The sequence below is a fragment of the Cervus elaphus genome, chromosome 12 (genome assembly GCF_910594005.1).
Source record: "Cervus elaphus chromosome 12, mCerEla1.1, whole genome shotgun sequence".
NCBI classification, from domain to species: domain Eukaryota; kingdom Metazoa; phylum Chordata; class Mammalia; order Artiodactyla; family Cervidae; genus Cervus; species Cervus elaphus.
The window spans coordinates 14,776,050-14,796,743 of NC_057826.1; the positions used below are offsets into that span (position 1 = coordinate 14,776,050).

At 46.2% G+C, this 20,694-nt stretch overlaps 1 long non-coding RNA gene across 2 annotated transcripts in view; it reads left to right on the top strand.

The window, feature by feature from the left end:
• LOC122705898 overlaps nt 1-20,694 on the top strand; it is a 206,243-nt gene that overhangs the window by 109,354 nt on the left and 76,195 nt on the right. The window lies entirely within an intron of this gene.

Here is a 20,694-nt window from a genome sequence, read left to right on the forward strand (position 1 = left end):
AAAAAAAAAAAAGTAACATAACATTTATCTTCTTAACCATTTTAAAGTTCATTGTGCTCAGTCGCTTCAGTTGTATCTGACTCTTTGGGAGCCTATGGACTGAGGCCCGCCAGGCTCCTCTGTCCATGGGATTCTCCACGCAAGAATACTGGAGTGGGTTGCTGTGTCCTCCTCCAGGGGATCTTCTGGACCCAGGGATTGAACCTGTGTCTTCTGTGCCTCCTGCATTGCAGGCAGATTCTTTAATGAGCCACCGTGAAGCCCTTCAAGTTCATTAGTATTAAGTATATGCACATTGCTGTAAAGTAGACCTCCAGACCTTTTTCAACTTGCAAATCTGAAAATCCATACCCACTAAACAACTCCCCTTTCCTACCTCCTCCCAGCCCCGCAGTAACCACCCATCCATTTTCTGCTTCCATAAATTTGACTCCTGTAGGTACCTCATGCAAGAGAAATCACACAATTTTTGCCCTTTGGTGACTGGTTTATTTCACGTACCATAATGTCCTCCAAGTTCATCCATGTTGTAGCATGTGACAGGAATTTTTCCATGGGCTTTTAAGATAGGCTTACACATTTTATTATTCTAAGTCATTTTTACAAATCTTGTTATTCTTATTTTAGCAGTCATGTTAAGGGACTCTTGAATTCTATTTTGCCTCTTTTTAAGACCTTGTTAAATACTTTGGAGTATTTAAAATTGCATTTGTAAATGAGATGTATTTGTTTTCCTCCTTAAGTATTTCCATTTCCTCACTTAACAAACAAAACCTTCCCAACATAGCCAAATAATTCTCAAAAATCTATGAAATTAACTAGTAATATGAGTATAGTTCTTCTTAAATATTCCAACACTTAACTACGTAAAATGCTATATTTTTCACAATGTAAAAATACCAAGTCTTAAATCAATTATGTAATTATACATTTTAAATTAGAGTAGAAAGTGCTCACTCCAAAGACAAAAATTCCATGAACTTTGCAAATATATAGGATATTAAATTTTTAAAGATTTGCTAATGCAAAAATATTAAAATATAATTTTGATTTCCTTAAATGTTTCCCTACTTGAGTGCAAATTTTCCTGGCATTGAATGAGGTGTGTCCATTGGAAAGCAATGACATCCCGTTAACTAAGGTTATTGATGTTGAGGTTTTGCCAGGATTCTACCTAGATTCAGATCCATGCTCCTTTTGGGATGCACTAAATCTTATTTATGGTTGCTATAATGTCAGTGCCTCCACAACTCAGAGTGGGTAGTGGTGAAGTCTACTCACTACCCATATATCCACATTACGTGCATCTAGAAAGCCAATTAGATGTTAGAGATCGCATCTTCCTTTTTTTTTTTTTTAATTTTCCTTTTCTCTCAATTTTATATATGTCTTCTTTTCTAAGTAAGAACTTAATGAAATTTGGCATCATTCATACATCCTTCCTGTCTCTTTCATATATGTATAACTCATGTGTACTAATATAATATCCTACTGAGTATTGTGGATATCTCACTGGTTTCCTCTATTTCGCAGTTACGTTGTGTGATACCGTATCACTGGCGCAGATAAGGAAACTGAGGTCCACAAATTTAACTGGCCTCTTCTAAGTCTTTCCATGAATCAGAGACATGGCCAGGATTTGGTCTGTGTATTAAGATGCCAGTGGTCGCTCTACTCCTCATTGCAAATGACATGTTAGGCATGACATGTTAGACCTGTAGGTCAGGGTAGAGAGTTTGTATAACTCCTTTAAAAATAACTACTCTATCAGTCAATCAACAACTATTTATTGAGCTTGTGCTCTGAGCCAGGCTCCTGCCACGGTAGAGCTTATAGCCTGGAGGAAATCCATGTTGGCTGTTGGCAAAGAATAGGGAGAGACACTCTGGGAAGTCATTGCAAGGAGACTTAACCCATTCAAAGGGGCCAAGAGGCTTCCCGGAGTGGCCTTGAAGGAGGATAAAATTTCAGTAGGCTGAGGTGTGTGGTCAAAAGCATGTCTGGAATGGGGGTAGAGAGAAGTCTATGGAAGCCTTGTTCTCAATGACACATTTCAAGATTTTAGGAAGCATATTAATATGACTCATTGGAAAAGACACTGATGCTGGGAAAGATTGAAGGCAAAAGGAGAAGGGGGCAGCAGAAAATGAGATGGTTAGATAGCATCACTGACCCAGTGGCCACGAGTTTGAGCAAATCTGAGAGATAGTGAAGGACAGGGGAGGCTGGCAGGCTGCAGTCCATGGGGTCATAAAGAGTTGGACTTGACTTACCAACTAAACAATAATGACAACAAAATTGATATGCCAGTTAAGGTCACGAAAAAGAAAAATTAGAAGAAAGAGTATGAGAACCCAAGACACAGAGAGAAGCTAGGCAAGTGTTGAGTCCTTTTTAATGTGCTCATTCCTCTGCCAGGAGTGGCCAGGTCCTGCTCCCCGTCAATTCCACCTTCAAGTCAACCTTCTCAGATGTTAAAACGCCCAGTGCCATCTTCTGCCTCAGGTTGGCAGGTGGAGTGAGACTTCCCTAAAGAGGAAGAGCAACATGGCCATCTCTCCCTCCCTCCCTTTCTTTCTCCTTCCCCTCTCTTTGGCATCACCTTTCTTGAGCTGCTACTAAGTGCTAGGTACTGTGCTAGGGGCTGGGTTACAATAATGAGCAAAAACACAAGTTGTCCTTATCCACCAAGAGCCCACGGCCAGGCCTTGATGAGATGGTTATGAAAATCCTTCTACAAAAGATTTTGGTGCGTAGGGTTTTTTGTTTGGTTGGTTATTTTATTGGGTACAGCGAACGTAATATACATAAACCTGAACTCATATCCTCCATCAAATATAATTCTTTGACCTAAATACTCCTTTAGGAAGTTTCTTGTTATAAAGATTCCATGTATTCTACCTTCAGATTTTAAGGCCTCATTCGTCAGATAGATAAACACACACACAGGAGCACGCATGTGTATTAAAGAGGCCACTGCACGGAAAATAGATGAGGAAGAAACGTCAAGAGAGCCTTATCAATCGGGATATCTTATTATCTTTAGAGAGAATCCCAACCCCTGACTGCAAACAGATAAGGGAGGAGAGAAGCAATGATAAAAGAGAAATCGTTGTAATATTTTACTCTGTATAAAGCCAGGTGGTAAGTTGTGTGTCTACAGTAGTTTCTGGGGTGGAATTCCTTTATTCCATTTAGATGCCCTGACACGTGTGGACATGTGTGTACCCAGCGGTGTGTGCCGCTGTCCTTGGTCCCTGGCGTGCATGTTGCCTGGCCTATCGGCACACAGCCCTGCTGCGGATGTGGGCAGCATCCGCTATCTCCTGAGCCCATCCATATGCATGTGCGTCTATATCCCAGCCGTGGTCGGCATCATTCATTTCCAAAACCAGCATGCATTCATTTTCATAACTTTTTGTTCCATTACAATATTAATGGGACTATCAATGGGAAAGGACAAGAGAAGCATTTTTAATGTTTATCTGACAGTTGCAAATTTCACTTGAGGTTGTTTACTGGGATCTGATTGTTGGCAGAGAGGAGCAGGAGAGGCGGCAAGATTAATGGGATCACAGGAAGAGGAGATGTATTTATGGGCCTTCTGAACACCATCTAAGAGTAATAAAAAGTCCTGCCGCACCCTTCCCCAAGTGAGACTTAAGAAGTTTTAAGCACTAAGAAATGAGGGATTGTTTTAATTAACTTCCATCTAATCCAGGTGGCCTGTTCAAAGTGAATCATGCCGCATTTATGTCTCAGTCTATTAAAAATTAGACACGGCCCTCTCCCATCCCCCACCTTATCTCTCTCTCTTTCTCTCTCTTTTTGCCCCCGCCCCTGGTCCCCCTCTGGCCTTGGATTGCTGTCAGTCTGGCTTGCCATATTTCTTCCCCTCTTTCTTAAACTCCTATGCCATCTCCAAGGGAGAGAGAGCCTGGTGGGCTCTTTTGACCAGAAAGGCAGGAAAAAAGGAGAGGAGGATTCCAGAGGTTTTTAGGGAAGGGAGATGATGGATGGGAAAGAGTGGCTTCATGCTTCCCCCCAAACTTTTCTCTCTGCTTCTGGCTGCTTGGTACTGGAGCAACATGGCAATGGCCCCCCAGATACCCCAAGAACCTTGTGAAAGTCACCGTTGTGGGATGAAGGTATTGAGGTGCATCAGAGCACCCATACCTGAGCCTTCTAGGAAGAGATCTTGCTGCGGTAAGAGATGTTTCCAGGAGTGGGCCCCAGGGATGCTGGTTTCTTCCCAGGCCTGGCTGAGCTTTCCTTCCTCCCAGGGTCCTCAGCAGGACTGCCAGCTGAAATATGGAACATCCAGTTAATCATGGATTTTAGATAAACAATGGCTAGTTTTTAAATATAAGTATATTCCAAATATCTCATCAGCCATACTCACAGTTAAAAGTATTTTTTGTTTATCTGAAATTCAAATATAACTTGTCCTGCATTTTTATTTGTTAAAGTTGGGCAACTCTATCAAGGAGAGAAGCCCCACCCCACGTAGATGTTCTGATCCCAGATTCTGACACTGTGTGAGGTATGTTCGGAATTGAATTGTGAGTTTTTTCATCTCTCTGACCTTAGTTGTTTCATCTGTTAAAGAGGGACAGCAATCACCTGTTTCCAGACATATGACAAGAATTCAGTCAGTTCAGTTCAGTCACTCAGTAGTGTCCGACTCTTTGCGACCCCATGAATCACAGCACGTCAGGCCTCCCTGTCCATCACCAACTCCCGGAGTTTACTCAAACTCATGCCCATCGAGTCAGTGATGCCATCCAGCCATCTCATCCTCCGTCGTCCCCTTCTCCTCCTGCCCCCAATCCCTCCCAGCATCAGGGTCTTTTCCAATGAGTCAACCCTTCGCATGAGGTGGCCAAAGTATTGGAGCTTCAGCTTCAGCATCAGTCCTTCCAATGAACACCCAGGACTGATCTCCTTCAGGATGGACTGGTTGGATCTCCTCGCAGTCCAAGGGACTCTCAAGAGTCTTCTCCAACACCACAGTTCAAAAGCATCAATTTTTCGGCACTCAGCTTTCTTCACAGTCCAACTCTCACATCCATACATGACCACTGGAAAAACCATAGCCTTGCCCAGACAGACCTTTGTTGGCAAAGTAATGTCTCTGCTTTTTAATATGCTATCTAGGTTGGTCATAACTTTCTTTCCAAGGAGTAAGCGTCTTTTAATTTCATGGCTGCAGTCACCATCTGCAGTGATTTTGGAGCCCAAAAAAATAAAGTCTACAACTGTTTCCACTGTCTTCCCATCTATTTCCCATGAGGTGATGGGACCAGATGCCATGATCTTAGTTTTCTGAATGTTGAGCTTTAAGCCAACTTTTTCACCCTCCTCTTTCACTTTCATCAAGAGGCTCTTTAGTTCCACTTCACTTTCTGCCATAAGGGTGGTGTCATCTGCATATCTGAGGTTATTGATATTTCTCCTGCCTATCTTGATTGCAGCTTGTGCTTCTTCCACCGGATATTGGCAATTTGATTTCTGGTTCCTCTGCCTTTTCTAAAACCAGCTTCAAATCCCTTATGAGTATACAGTGGAAATGAGAAATAGATTTAAGGGACTAGATCTGATAGACAGAGAGCCTGATGAGCTATGGATGGAGGTTCGTGACATTGTACAGGAGACAGGGATCAAGACCATCCCCATGGAAAAGAAATGCAAAAAAGCAAAATGGTTGTCTGAGGAGGCCTTACAAATAGCTGTGAAAAGAAGAGAAGCAAAAAGCAAAGGAGAAAAGGAAAGATATTCCCATTTGAATGCAAAGTTCCAAAGAATAGCCAGGAGAGATAAGAAAGCCTTCCTCAGCGATCAATGCAAAGAAATAGAGGAAAACAACAGAATAGGAAAGACTAGAGATCTCTTCAAGAAAATTAGAGATACCAAGGGAACATTTCATGCAAAAATGGGCTCAATAAAGGACAGAAATGGTATGGACCTAACAGAAGCAGAAGATATTAAGAAGAGGTGGCAAGAATACACAGAAGAACTGTACAAAAAAGATCTTCATGACCCAGATCAAAATGGTGTGATCACTCACCTAGAGCCAGACATCCTGGAATGTGAAGTCAAGCAGGCCTTAGAAAGCATTACTACTTACAAAGCTAGTGCATGTGATGGAATTCCAGCTGAGCTATTTCAAATCCTGAAAAATGATGCTGTGAAAGTGCTGCACTCAATATGCCAGCAAATTTGGAAAACTCAGCAGTGGCCACAGGACTGGAAAAGGTCTGTTTTCATTCCAATCCCTAAGAAAGGCAATCCCAAAGAATGCTCAAACTACCGCACAATTGTACTCATCTCACACACTAGTAAAATAATGCTCAAAATTCTCCAAGCCAGGTTTCAGCAATACGTGAACCGAGAACTTCCAGATGACAAGAATTAAATGACCTCAATCCTGCCAAGTCTTTAGAACAGGGGTGAGCAATTTTTTTTTCCGGAAAGGATCAGATAGCAAATATTTTAGGTTTTGCAGCCCAGTCGATCTCTAGCACAGCTAGTCCACTCTGCCAATGTGATGAGAAAGCAGCTGTGATGATACATAGACACACAAGTGTGGCAGCATTCCAGTAAAGCTTAGGTTACAGAAACAGACTGTGGCCCCCTTTTGCCCAGGGGCTGGAGTCCGCTGAGCCTTGGCTTTGAACATTGCCAGCATACTGGAAGTGCTTCTAAGTGCGAACCACTGTTATTACACATAGTTACCCATCTTCAGGCCAGGGCTGCTAGGCAATATGAATTGACCATCACCAAAAAGCTTTCCTTGCCTCTCAGTTGCCTACTGATGCCTGAAATTCTGGTGAGAGATTCTGTCTTTTGGTCTAAATAGCTCTGGAAGAAGCCACTCCTTAGGTATCGCTGCTTAGTTCACTTACCAGCACAAACCACATTTACAGAACACAAGGCCCGCCAGCTCTGCACAAGCAGGTGCCGTTCTTTGTTATTCACCTTCACACTCATCCACGGAAGAGAACCCAGGATTGCAAGCATCTCTTTTATTGCTCTTCACTTTATTGCAGTTCGCAGGTACCGTGGTTTGTTTTTTTTTTTAACAAACTGAAAGTTTGTGGTAGCCCTGTGTCAAGCAAGTCTCTAGGCTCCATTTTTCCAACAACATTTGCTCATTTTGCTAATTCTCACACTATTTTGAGTGGCTCTATGATTATTATATTTGCTGTGGTGACCTGGGATCAGTAATCTTTGATGTGACTCCCATGATCCCCTGAAGGCTCAGATGATGGTTAGCATTTTTCAGCAACAAAGTGTTTTTCAATGAAGTTGTTTTTCAGACATAATCTATTGCACACAATAGACTATAGTACAGTAAACATAACTCATGCATGTGTACTAGAAAAGCAAAAACATCATGTGATTCACTTTATTGCAATATCTGTTTTATTGGGGTGGTCAGAAACCAAGCCCACAACATCTCTGAGGATCTGTGTCTGCATCTTATAATATGCAAGCTAACTGGGGCTGTGAGTAACTCATCCTGAGCCATACAACCAGTAAGGGCCAACATGAACAGTGGATCAAGGCCTTGGGCTTCTGCCCAAAGTTTCTAGGCTAGTGCAGAGCTTGTCAGAACTTGGTAGGGCTCAAACCCTCTCAGTTGACCAGTGTTGAAATTAAGGATCATCAGCTGGTAAAGAATCGCCTGCAATGTGGGAGACCTGGGTTCGATCCCTGGGTTGGGAAGATCCTCTGGAGAAGGGAAAGGCTACCCACTCTAGTATTCTGGCTTGGAGATTTCCATGGACTGTATAGTCCATGGGTTCACAAAGAGTTGGACACGACTGAGCAACTTTCACTTTATACCCCAGTCAGGCTGAAATGGTTTGAGTAGGACAAACCTGAGGTTGGCAGGAAGGGATGAGACAGATGGAGCCAGGAGAAGAAAATGAGCTTAGGAAACTTGGAGGAAATTATTAAAGGAAGTCAGTTTTTCCCAAAGCAGTGCTACTTCCCAGCTTCTGTTCATTGAGTTGGGAGGCACCCAGAGCAATTTTCATCACTTACCTTCCACCCTCTAGGCACTGTCTGGAAGGCCAGGTCCATAAGGACACAGTGCCGGATTTTTCTTAAGTTTCCACCACTGGACTGGGATGCTTGTACCCAGAGCTTCTGCCTCCCTCCTGCTCACCCCTTCACCCCAAGTCACACCTGTCTGAAGTTAACAGCACCATGTGAAGACAGATGTATGTTGCAGGTGTATGAAAGAAGTCTGCAGGCTTGCCGCTCCCCGGCCCTGCCTCCCACACTGACTCTGAACCTTCAGAAGGAGCCCTGAGCCAAAGAGGGGGTGGCCTCCAAAGTCTGGCAGAGCTGCCAGTGCCCGAACCAGCTGTGAGCCTTTCCCTGCCCCAGGTTCTTACTTTGTGAACAGAGGTGAGAATTCCCAATTCTGGAGCTACTGGAGGCTTTAAGTGAGAGGTACAGGGGCTAACCCATCGGGGAGCACAGGGCGGGAGCTGAGGGGCTGGGTTCACGCCCTGCCCTCTCTCACTATCGATGCCATCAGGGTAATGACCTTGTCTGAGGCATCTCCAAAGCTGCCGGGAGATGCCTGAGTCCACTGTGTGCCCCTACTTAGCAACCCAGCGGAACAGGAAAAGAAGAGGCGAAAATCTCGGGGGTAGTCCTTCTGTCTGTCGGTAAGCGGCTCTATGACCAGAAGCCAGCACTCAGCTTGTGCCTCAGCCTTTTCGTCTGTCAAAAGGTAATTAGAATATGTTCTCAGGAGATCCCAAGGAGAACAGAGGGGAGTGAGCAACCAGGTTCTGGAGTCAGAAGGAAGAAAGGTCCAACTGTGCTGTCAGCTTCCATTGCCTCCTCTGTGAGATGGTTGTAGGAACAGCACTGAACTCTCAGACCATCGCCAGGGTGATGTGTGTGAAGGGCTCAAACCGAAAGTGAAAGGGAAGGTGTTAGTCACTCAGTCGTGTCCGACTCGTTGTGACCCCATGGACTGTAGCTCACCCAGGCTCCTCCACGCATAGGATTCTGCAGGCAAGGATACTGGAGTTGCCATTTCCTCTTCCAGGGGATCTTCCCAACCCAGGGATCGAACCCTGGTCTCCTGCACTGCAGTCGGGTTCTTTGCTGTCTGAGCCTTTAGCTTTATTCTTCAGCTTTATTCCCCAGCTCAGTGTCAGAGAGGAAACTCTCAGTACATGCCAGCCATTAGCCCGATTTCACTCCTTCAGTAACTATCTGTTGAGCACAGACCGCCTGCCAGGCTTCGGTCTTATGTATGGGGTGAATGTGCTGTGCTTAGTCGTGCCCGACTCTGTGCAACCCCACGGACTGTAGCCCGCCAGGCTCCTCTGTCCATGGGATTCTCCAGGCAGGATTACTGGAGTGGGTTGCCATGCCTGCCTCCAGGGGATCTTCCTGACCCAGGGATCGAACTCAGGTGTCCCACATTGCAGCCAGGTTCTAGCCTGGAGGGGTCCTCTTTGTGCGGCTCTCAGATGCGCTCCCTTCCCCCATCCCCACCACACCAGCTGCCCCTGTGGGCCCCTGTCGCAGCTTCCATTCTTCCCTATTCACCTCTATCCTGTACACAACAGCAGAAATCGTCTTCCTCAAGACCCAGTCTGCTGTCTCAACATACTCCTTTGGGGACTAGTGGATCAACACCCCTGGAATGGAAGACCTGCTCAGGAATGTGAGAAACCAGCCCCCCCCCGCCCAAATCAGGGAGGTTCCTGTTTACTAAACATTGCACTGTCTCTGCCTTGGCAAGCCTTCCTCATACCCTAATGGCAGCCAGGAGACCCACACCCCGCTTTTCCTACAGATCTCCTACATCTGTGGTGCTTCCCAGACCTCTCTTGAAAACTTCATCTAAACATCCACATCCCCTCACACACTGCCATCATCAATAATTTCTTCTTTGCCCAGATGCTGGTGTTAAGGTCGGGGTTCTAGTTTTGGTCAGTATCGCTCTCAGATGAAAACGTGGGGGCATGTTGGCTCTCTCCTCACATTTCTGTGCATTCAAAGTCATGCAAATAGGGAGGCCATTAGGCTGAGAATCAAACTCTTAGCATCTACCCTCTGTGAATCTCTTCTGGCTTCTAACCTCACCCTGAATCCCAAATAAGTCAGGAGGGATGATGAAATACTGCACTGCAGGCCCTGGAAGGCCCCAGAAGCTTGTCTGCCAAGAACCCACCCAGTCTCCACCCATCAAGGTCACCATATTGGTAGTTTCAGTCGCTGCTGATGGGAAATGGATGAATAGGAGGGAGTGAGGAGGTTTGGAAGGGACGAGAGGCCTACGTGTACCATCTGCGAGAAAGGCAGAGGGGAAAAGGGAGAAGCAGAAGAAACATACTTTGGAAAGCCCCAAAGTTTTGACAGGAACCTGCCCCTCTGCCCTCCTCCCTTTCCCATCTGTTTTGGAGAAACGTGAATGTGCCCGTGTTCCCAGGTGACTGGCCGGCGGATAGCCTCTTTGGAATTCTGCGAACTGGCCATCTGTCGTCCTGTAATAAATGATAGCTATAAAAGAAAGTGATTATGGTGCCGATAGGGGGAGAGGCATTTGTTTATATTCTTATAATATGTATCAGATGGAATAGAAATTATCACTTAAAATTGACAAATGGAGAGCAGGGTTCCTTGGAGCGGGAGTCAGGGACACAGCAGCCGTGATAGGTCCATGGGCAAACTTTATGTGACCGAGTGCCAGGGACCAGCACAACCCCAGAGCTTCCCAGAATCACAGGTCCTCGAGGGTAGGGACCCAGAGTCCACGTTTCTCTGGACGTCTCGGGTGTGCCTTTGGTGGATATGACTTGGCTTGTACGTAAGTGGGTCATCTGCACCCACCGCCCCCCCAACATGCTAGGGAAGGAGAAGGGGTGTGTCTCTGAAATCAACACAAAGCTAGATTTGCCTCCTCTGTGTCTACGGAGTCTGCTTGACCTTGTGACTCCTATGTATGCCCCCCAACAAATGACTACCCCCTACTTGCTTTTCCCCTTCCAGACAAGCTTCTCCAGCCTCAGATGTGAAGCCTGCCAATTGGGTTTCTAACCTTCTGACTTAGCCTTTCTTTCTTACCCCATCCTTGGCCCCTGGCTTGCCTTGTTTCCTGTCCTTACAGAGCTGCATCCTTCCTTCAAGGTCCCTGGGGGCTCACTTCCCTAGCATGTTGCCCCGCATTTCTGGTCCAACCCACATCTCCTGCATCCTAGTCCAGCCTGCAGAGTATCCAGGGCTCACGTCTTCCAGGGACAAGCAAAAGGCTTGAGCATCTTGGTTGCATCCTCATCTCTTCCTGCTCACACACCTTGGCTAAAACCTCCGGTCTCTTCAGCTCTACAATGTAGTATTTTCCCCAGGTCCCAGGATAATAAAATTTGATGTTTGTAGAGTTCCAACCACTTTTCCATGCCTTACAGATTAGGCAAGGAAGGTTTTATTTCTCGCCATATTCCAGCTGGAATAATCGAGCATCAGAGAAGTTACATGACCACGGTGACATACTAGGAAGGTCAGAGTGACCCCCTATTCATTCCTTGCAATGGCTTCTTCCTCCTGATTAAGACCTTTAAGGCGATCAGAAATCTTATTTTGGTTTTCAAATACTCTTCACATTCTTCCCTCTTTTTTGATAATTTGACTGTACTTATATGCATTTATGTAAACATAAAATTATATTTATATAGGACTTCTCTGTTGGCCCAGTGGTTAAGACTCCATGCTTCTACTGAAGAAGGCATGGGTTCAGTCCCTAGTTGGGGAACTAAAACCCCACATGCTGTGTGGTATGGCCAAAAACCCCACATTTGCATATTAAGCGTATGTTTCTGTACATTAAATATATTTGCATTTTGCATGCTTATCTCTAGCCTCGGCCATGGTTTCTTTGATCATTTTGATTGTCTTAGTTCATTTTTAGCAGAGTCCTTAGGAGGGATTCATGGGGATTTTTTTAGATATTCAAAAGTATGTCTGCAACCTTCATACTTGGCTCTCAGTTTGTATGGATAGGACATCCTTTCCTCACTTTTATTTTCCTGGCATATCTTTAATATACTGACAAAGTATTGCTGTTGAAAAGTCCAATGACAATTTGACTTTATTTCCCTTAAAAGTGACTTGGCCTTTTGGGGAGCATTTGACTGCAATCAATCCTTTCCCCTTGCCCTTGTCTCACGGGACTGTGTGTTCCTGGATGGTAAGGACAAGGCTACAGGAAAGACAGCTTTTATAGCTTTCTGTTCAAGACTTTGCTCTTCAGTTAGTTGTTTTCTTGAAGTGAAGAAAGATGGTCTCTTTCTTTCTGAGACTCTGCTTCCCTCCCTAACTTTTATATCCAGTGCTGTCCAATAGGACTCTCTGATGGTGGAAAAGTTTTATGTCTGCATTGTCCAATACAGAGAATCATACAATGGAAGCCACTGGCCACAGGTGGCTGTAAGAATTAGGAACATGGTGGAACCCAGTATACTGTTGGTGGGAATATAAATTGATGCATCCATTGTAGAAGACAGTGTGGAGGCTTCTCAAAAAACTAAAATTCAAACTACTACATGACCCAGCAATTCTGTTCCTGGTATATATCCAAAAAACCAAAAAATACTAATTCAAAAAGATACATGTACTTCAGTGTTCATAGCAACATTGTTGATAATTGCCAAGGTATGGAAACAACCTTTAATGTTCATCAATAGATAACAGATGAATGGGTAAAGAAGATGTGTTATATATCAAAACACACACACACACACACACACACACACACACAGAGCCATACAACAGAATACTCCTCAGCCTTAAAAAAGAATATTGCCATTTGCAGCAACATGAATGGACTTGGAGGGCATTATGCTGAAATAAGTCAGACAAAGATAAATACTGTATGATATCACTTATATATGGAATCTAAAAATACAACAAACCAGTGACTATAACAAAAAATAAGCAGACTCACAGATATAGAGAACAAACTAGTGGTTTCTAGTGGTGGGGGAGTGGAAGGTACAAACTACTGGGTGTAAGATAAGCTCAAGGATCTATTGTACAACACAAGGAAAAGAGCCAACATTATGTAGTAATTGTAAATGGAAAGTAACCTTTAAAAATTGCACAGAGAATTTAATTAATCGTTTGTTGTTCAGTCGCTAAGTCATATCTGACTCTTTGCGACCCCGTGGACTGCAGCATACTAGGCTTCCCTGTCCTTCAAACTGTGGTGCTGGAGAAGACTTTTGAGAGTCCCTTGGACTGCAAGGAGATCGAACCAGTCAGTCCTAAAGGAAATCAACCCTGAATATTCACTGAAAGGACTGATGCTGAAGCTCCAATACCTTGGCCCCCTGATGCAAAGAGCCAACTCATTGGAAAAGACCCTGATGCTGGGAACAATTGAAGGAAAAAGGAGAAGGAGGCAGCAGAGGTTGGGAAGGTTAGATAACATCACCGACATCATGGAAATGAGTTTGAGCAAACTCAAATAGTGAAGCTAATGAAGGACAGGGAAACCTGAGGTGCTGCAGTCCCTGGGTTCTCAAAGAGTCCGACAAAGAGCTGAACAACAACATCTCAGCTGGTGTCCCAAATGTGAGCGAAGCTGGGAAATGTAGTTTTTAAGTTGGGCACATTGCCCAATATAACAGTATAAGAATTTTGCTAGTAGAGAATTATCTAATGGCACCTAACCTTGCTGAGCACTTATTCAATGCTGGTTCCGAGCACTCTACGTCCATCACCTCGTTGAACACCCGTAATAACTCCATTAGATGGAAAACTGAGGCATAAGGATTTAAGTAACTATCTGACATGGCAGAGCCAGGATCTGGACCTGGACAGTCTAACTCTAGAGCCAGAGCCCTTGACCTCTAGGCAGCGCCCCGCCTGACAGAGACAGCGGGCAGGGCAGTTCCACCAGGGATGGAAGTTACCAGCACAGGCTGAAGAGAGCCCGTCGAGGGCATTTGATTGGGGCTGGTCCCCAGTGCTGCCATGGGGGCACCATGTTCCTTCCCAACTCAGGTGATTTCCACCCGGGGCCTCTCTGCCCTCAGCCCGTCAGGTCCCCAGAACCTCCCTCTCTGCTTCCATCTCCATGATGTCTTAGGCACAGCCGGTGGCCTGGAGAAGAGTCTAGCTTTTGGGGCCGGGGAAGTCGAATTCAAAGCCATTCTTTGAGACCCAAGCAAGTTCCCCCAGCTCTGAGGTGCACCCCCTTTTATCTGGTGCCCAGCCCTGTTATTCCTGTCCCCTCCTCTGTCCCCTCCTGTCCTGTCTGTTGTTCTGTCTTGGCCTTTCTTTTTTTTTTTTCGGTTCTCCTCTGCTTTTCTCAAGCAGCAGCCTTAATTCTTTCCTTAAAATAAATGAAGCAGCCTTTCAGCCAGGGCTTAGTTTTTACACACTCACTGTCCAGCTCTCCTCCTTCCCCACTTCACCCCTCCCTCCGTCTTTTCCCTCATCCTCCCAACCCTGCAAGTGCTGCCTTCCCCAGCCCCGCACCTGGCGCTCAGCCACCCCCCTGAACTGCCCTGGGAGCCTGCCAAGCCAGGGCCATAAACATAATGGAGCTGGCACGGCCCCCTCCCCAGGGCTCACCCTGAAGTCACTCACTGTCGCCAACAGGCCCAGCGTCCCCAGCTCCCTTCACGGTGCTCAGGAGGAGAGAGCCCAGAGTGAAGGGGACTTTGATTTTCCTCCAAGGGCCTTTGCCTTCCTTGTTTCTACTGCAATCTCTCCTGCCTGCTCCGGGCCCCCTTGAAAGAGTTTTTTGGCCCAAGTGGGTCTCTCTCCTTCATTCAGTTCAGTTTAGTCATTCAGTCGTGTCCGACTCTTTGTGAACCCATGGACTGCAGCACACCAGGCCTCCCTGTCCATCACCAACTCCCGGAGTTTACTCAAACTCATGTCCATTGAGTCAGTGATGCCATCCAACCATCTCATTCTCTGTCATCTGTTTCTCCTCCCGCCTTCAATCTTTCCCAGCATCAGGGTCTTTTCCAGTGAGTCAGTTCTTCGCATCAGGTGGCCAAAGTATTGGAGTTTCAGCTTCAACATCAGTCCTTCCAATGACTATTCAGGACTGATTTCCTTTAGGATGGACTGGTTGGATCTCCTTGCAGTCCAAGGGACTCTCAAGAGTCTTCTCCAACACCACAGTTCAAAAACATCGATTCTTCGGTGCTCAGCTCTTTTACTCAGCAAACACTAATTAATTAACAAGAATAATCAACAGTACCAAAAAATAACTTTCAAGGGATGGAAATAGCATTTTGGTAATGAAGGGCTGCACATTCTGTGATGGGCAGGCTGGGGCACCAGGGCTGGGTCTCCTCTTTTCCCTCTGCATCTCCTCTGGCCTCGAGACTCTGACTTGTGGGTAAAGTTACTTGCTCTGCTACCAAACAAATCTACATAGCTTATCTCATTCATCCTCAGAGCAACCCTGCTTCACTGGTGAGGCAACACCCAAGTTCAAACAGCAGTGAGAACCACACTCCTACCACGAGGCTGCCCTGATTTGTGGAGACAATCTGCTTGTTTTGACAGGATCAGGGAGGAGTGTAGTGGCCATCAACTCCCTGCAGGACCCTAACCAATCCCAGGTCTGCCCTGCAAAGCTGTGTGAACTTGTGTGACAGACATCACATCTACCCAAAGCCACTCCAACCCCCCCTCTGTTTTACCTGTCTTGCTCTAAACGGGATGCAAAGTCACATACTCACTTTCCCAGTGTCTTTTGCAGCTAGATATGGCCATGTCACTCATGTCTCACCAGTACCTGCAAAAAGAAGTTTGTAGAAAACTCCAGGGAAGGTTTGTTGCCTTGGATAAAAGGAGAGGGTCTTTCTGCCTATTCTATTCCTTCCTGCTTGGCATAGTAGTATGAGGATATAATGTTGGGAGATGAGGCAGCTGTTTTGTGAGCATGCAGTGACAAGCTTAAGAACCCAAGCCAACATATGGAAGGCTGGAAAGAACCTGAGTCATAGAGCACTACCCTCAAGCCTCAGGGGCTTCCCAGGTGGCACAGTGGTAAAGAATCCACCTGCCAATGCAGGAGATGCAGGTTCAATCCCTGGGTAGGGAAGATCCCCTGGAGGAGGAAATGGCAACCTACTCCAGCATTCTTGCCTGGAAAACTCCCATGGACAGAGGAGTCTGGCAGGCTATAGTCCATGGGGTTGCAAAGAGTTGGACATGACTGAGCCTGCATGCAATGCAACTAGGCTCCCAAGCCTCAACTTCCATTTCCAGATGTATTATTATGGGAGGAAAAGAAACTTCTATTCATTTACATTTTTGCTATAGGCAGAGTGAATTCCCCCACCTCTTGGGGATGAGCCACCACTGCCCTGCCAAGTTCCTCCTCTGCAGGATTGTACAATGGGCACTCCAGGATGGTGGCCCTGTTTGCTGGCCGCTGGCTTTGAGGCTACTCAGCCACATGAAAAGCTCTTTGAGGAAAAGAATCTGTCTTCTCCTTATTTCTACCCACTGCATGAATGAGCTTTTCTAGCATTCTCCTATTACTAGTTATTCAGCCTTAGACAAGTGACTTAACCTCTCTGAGCCTCAGGCTGTTTGTCTGTAATGAGCAGATAATAAAAGTACCTACTTCATCGGTTTAAGGATAAATATGATAGTGAGCATTACACATTTAGCATAGGATCTGACCTACAGCACATACTCAATAGATATGAACTATTATTGGTGGTGTTATTCTTGTTGCTATTGTTATTCAGTCATTAAATCGTGTCCCACTCTTTGTGACCCCGTGGACTGCAGCACGGCCAGGCCTCCCCACCCCTCACTATTTCCTGGAGTTTGCCCAAGTTCATGTCCATTGAGTCAGTGATGCCATCCAGCCATCTAATTACTCACCAGAATAAATATATCAATCAGATATGACTCTCACCATTTTGCAGTTGAGGAAACTGATGTTCAAAGTGGTCAACAAACTTTCATGAGAGGGTCTGCGAGCTTGGGAGGGGATCGTTAGAACTCAAATCGGTGTGGTTAAAGGGAAGTAACACATGTGGAAGAGGAGAGTGAAAAAGTTGGCTCAAAGCTCAACATTCAGAAAACTAAGATCATGGCATCTGGTTCCATCACTTCATGGGAAATAGATGGGGAAACAGTGGAAACAGTGGCAGACTTAATTTTTCTGGGCTCCAAAATCACTGCAGATGGTGACTGCAGCCATGAAATTAAAAAATGCTTACTCCTTGGAAGGAAAGTTATGACCAACTTAGATGGCATATTAAAAAGCAGAGACGTTACTTTGCCAACAAAGGTTCGTCTAGTCAAGGCTATGGTTTTTCCAGTGGTCATGTATGGATGTGAGAGTTGGACTGTGAAGAAAGCTGAGTGCTGAAAAGTCGATGCTTTTGTACTGTGGTGTTGGAGAAGACTCTTGAGAGTCCCTTGGACTGCAAGGAGATTCAACCAGTCCACCCTAAAGGAAATCAGTCCTGATATTCATTGGAAGGACTGATGTTGAAGCCGAAACTCCAACACTTTGGCCACCTGATGCAAAGAGCTGACTCATTGGAAAAGACTCTGATGCTGGGAAAGATTGAAGGTGGGAGGAGAAGAGGACGGCAGAGGATGAGATGGTTGGATGGCATCACCAACTCAATGGGCATGAGTTTGAGTAAACTCCGGGAGGGTGGGGGTGTGTCCCAGCTATAAGTAATCATAAGGCTCTATGGGGCTCCCCAGCTGAAGAGCAACCCTTGGAGGCCACGCAGCTGACACTTGGCATTGGCTGACTTAAATGACAGGTATTTTAGAAATTTTTTCATCTTTTTTACTCTTTATGGCGACTAAATTGTAAGCTTGTTTGACTTTCTCTGGGCTTCCCTGATAGCTCAGCTGGTAAAGAATCCTCCTGCAATGCGGGAGACCTGGTTTGATCCCTGGGTTGGGAAGATCCCCTGGAGAAGGGAAAGGCTACCCACTCCAGTATCCTGGGCTGGAGAATTCCATGGACTGCATAGTCCACGGGATTGCAAAGAGTCAGACACGACTGAGCCACTTTCACTTCACTTGACTTTCTCACCATACCTAGCCTAGTGCCTTCGTCAAGTGTATCTATTAGGAACACTTTGAAATGCAAATAACAGAAAGAGCCGTTATTGTGTTTTCAACAAATAGAGGGTTACTTTTTTCTCCCAGAAGAGAGTCTGAGAGTAGATGACCCTGCATATGGTTCAGTGGCTCAACAGCATCAGGGCCAGCATCTCTGCAAGTCTCTGGGCTTTTAAAATATATATTTTTTTATTGTGGTAAAGGTCACGTACTACAAAGCATACTTTTTAAACTATATTTAACTGTACAGTTCAGCGTCACTAAGTCCATTAACATTGGTGTGCAACTCTCAATATCATCATCTCCCAAATTTTTCATCTTCCTACACTGAAATTTTGTCCCACTAACTCCCCATTCCCCCTTCCCATTCACCACCCCCCTGCCCATGGTATCCACCAATGCACTTTCTGACTCTGTGAATTTGACTCTTCTAGGTATCTCGTATAAGTGGAATCAAACAGTATTTGTCTGCACCTAATTGCCTGTCTCTTGGCTTTCCCCTCATGTTCAAAACACAGCTGCCAGAGCTCCAAACAGAAGACAAGGAACAGGGACACCAGCCATAGCTATTCTTTCCGTCTTGCTCCTCTCCCTCAAATTTTATTGGCCACGTAGTGTCACATGATCATCCTTAGCTGCAAAGGAGGCTGTGCGTCTAAGAATCTAATAATTCCTTTTTTAAGTCTGAGGCACAGGCAGACTAGAAACGAGGGGCTGGGCTGGGCATTGTATTAGGCAGTGGGCCACGAGTGTCTGCCGCACCATACCTCAAAGAATGAATGAATCTAAGAGAGGGTTTTTACCTGCACAAGTCTGTGCTACAAAGGAACACAGGGATCTGTTTTTCAGAGCCCTGCGTGGTCACTGCCTCATCAGTGGTCATGCCTGATGAGAGCTTGCTCCCAGCGTTCCCTCAGGATCATCTTCCCTTTCTCCTCCACCAGGCCCCCTTGCGGGCTCCCTTCGATTGTGGAACCCCAATAAAGCTCTCCACAGCTAGAAGAGGCAGGCAGGGGTCCATCCCATCTGCTGCTGGTCCCTGCCCCCATCCTGTCCATACAAGATTGATAATGAAACCAATACCTTTCACCAGCGTAATTTTCATATTTAATGAGCGTGACTCAAAAACTATTACATTAATTAGTCAAATCCCACAAACCGTTAATGGTGCACGCAGTAATTAATACCGTATTCAATTAAAAAATGACCTGTTTTGGGGGCTTCTCCCAGGTTAGGGGTGTCGGGGGGCTAGGAGTGTTTGCTGACAGGTTGGCAGAAGCCCCGGGGTTGCATCTTGCCTCTGCTCTTTCTTTTCCTCTTTCTTTTCCCAGTGCTTCAGTGGAGGCAGAAGGTGCCAGGAGGACACGGTCCTCCCAGCACGGCCCTGCCGGGCCGGCGACCAGCTTCCCCTCTGCTTGGCTGCTCGCCCCCTCGCCCCTTCCCCCTCTGCCAAGCCGACAGCCTACTTGCTGTGATTTATGGGAGGGCCTGGCACAGGGCTCACAGACTGGAAAATTTCCAGTTTACACAAGAATTCCCTGAAAAATGAGCTTGGTTAATTTATTTCTTTCATTAACGAGTTTGAACTGTGAGATAATCTTTCTGAGCGCCCCCCGTGTGCCCACCCTGCACTGTTCACACATGACAAGCTGCATCCTTGCCTGACCCCCCTCCCATCTAGGCAGGACCTGGGAGGGCTGACATTGGAGGCGGGGAATCTCAGCCTGTTGGTCTGTCCGCTGAGACTAGGGGCCTGTGGCCGACTGGGGATCCCCTTGTCTCCCACCCTGTTAATAACCAGGTTTGAAGCCGGGGCTAAGTCAGTGAACCCCTTGGCTTCGTGTTGGCTCATTGTACTTATAGAGGGCATGTCCCTGCTTAGGCCATGGGCGACTGAGAGGAGTTTATATCAAAACGTTTCTCAACCAGGAACTTAAGACCGAAGGGTGGAGGTAGGATGTATATCTGCAGGACCCAACTGGAGGGCAAGTCCTGAGACCAGGCCCACCCTTTACCTGTGTGGCTGGAATGAGAGTGTACCCCCTGACCTGTGGTTTTCCCACTTCTCTTCCTCCAGGACACCCCGGCCTGCACCCCAAGCTTTGACCCAAGCTCCCTCTTGAGCATCCATCCAGCCTGGGGTGAGCATGTTGGAGGCTTGACCCACCTCCCAAGGGTGGAATCCAGAAAAGAGGCCCACGTAGACACTGGAAGCCATTGAGGGCCCAGCGGGCAGGGAGGATGAAGAATCTGTCTGCAAAGGGACACAGGCATGGCTCCTGACTCCTTGCCCCATGGGGAGGGGCACGGCTGCAGAAGGGTGACTGTAGGGGGGCGGGGACCCCATTGCCTGGGCCTAAGGGCAGATCTCATGAAATTATGGTGGAAACACAATTGAAAATCAGAGGAGGGGGACTTCCCTGGTGGTCCAGTGGTTAAGACATCACACTTCCACTGCAAGGGATGCAGGGTCAAGCCCTAGTCTGGGAATTAAGATCCCACATCATGAGTAACGTGGACAAAAACAAACAAACAAACAAACAAAAACCAGAGCAGGACAGGGTGAAGCCAGGAGGAGGCAGCAGA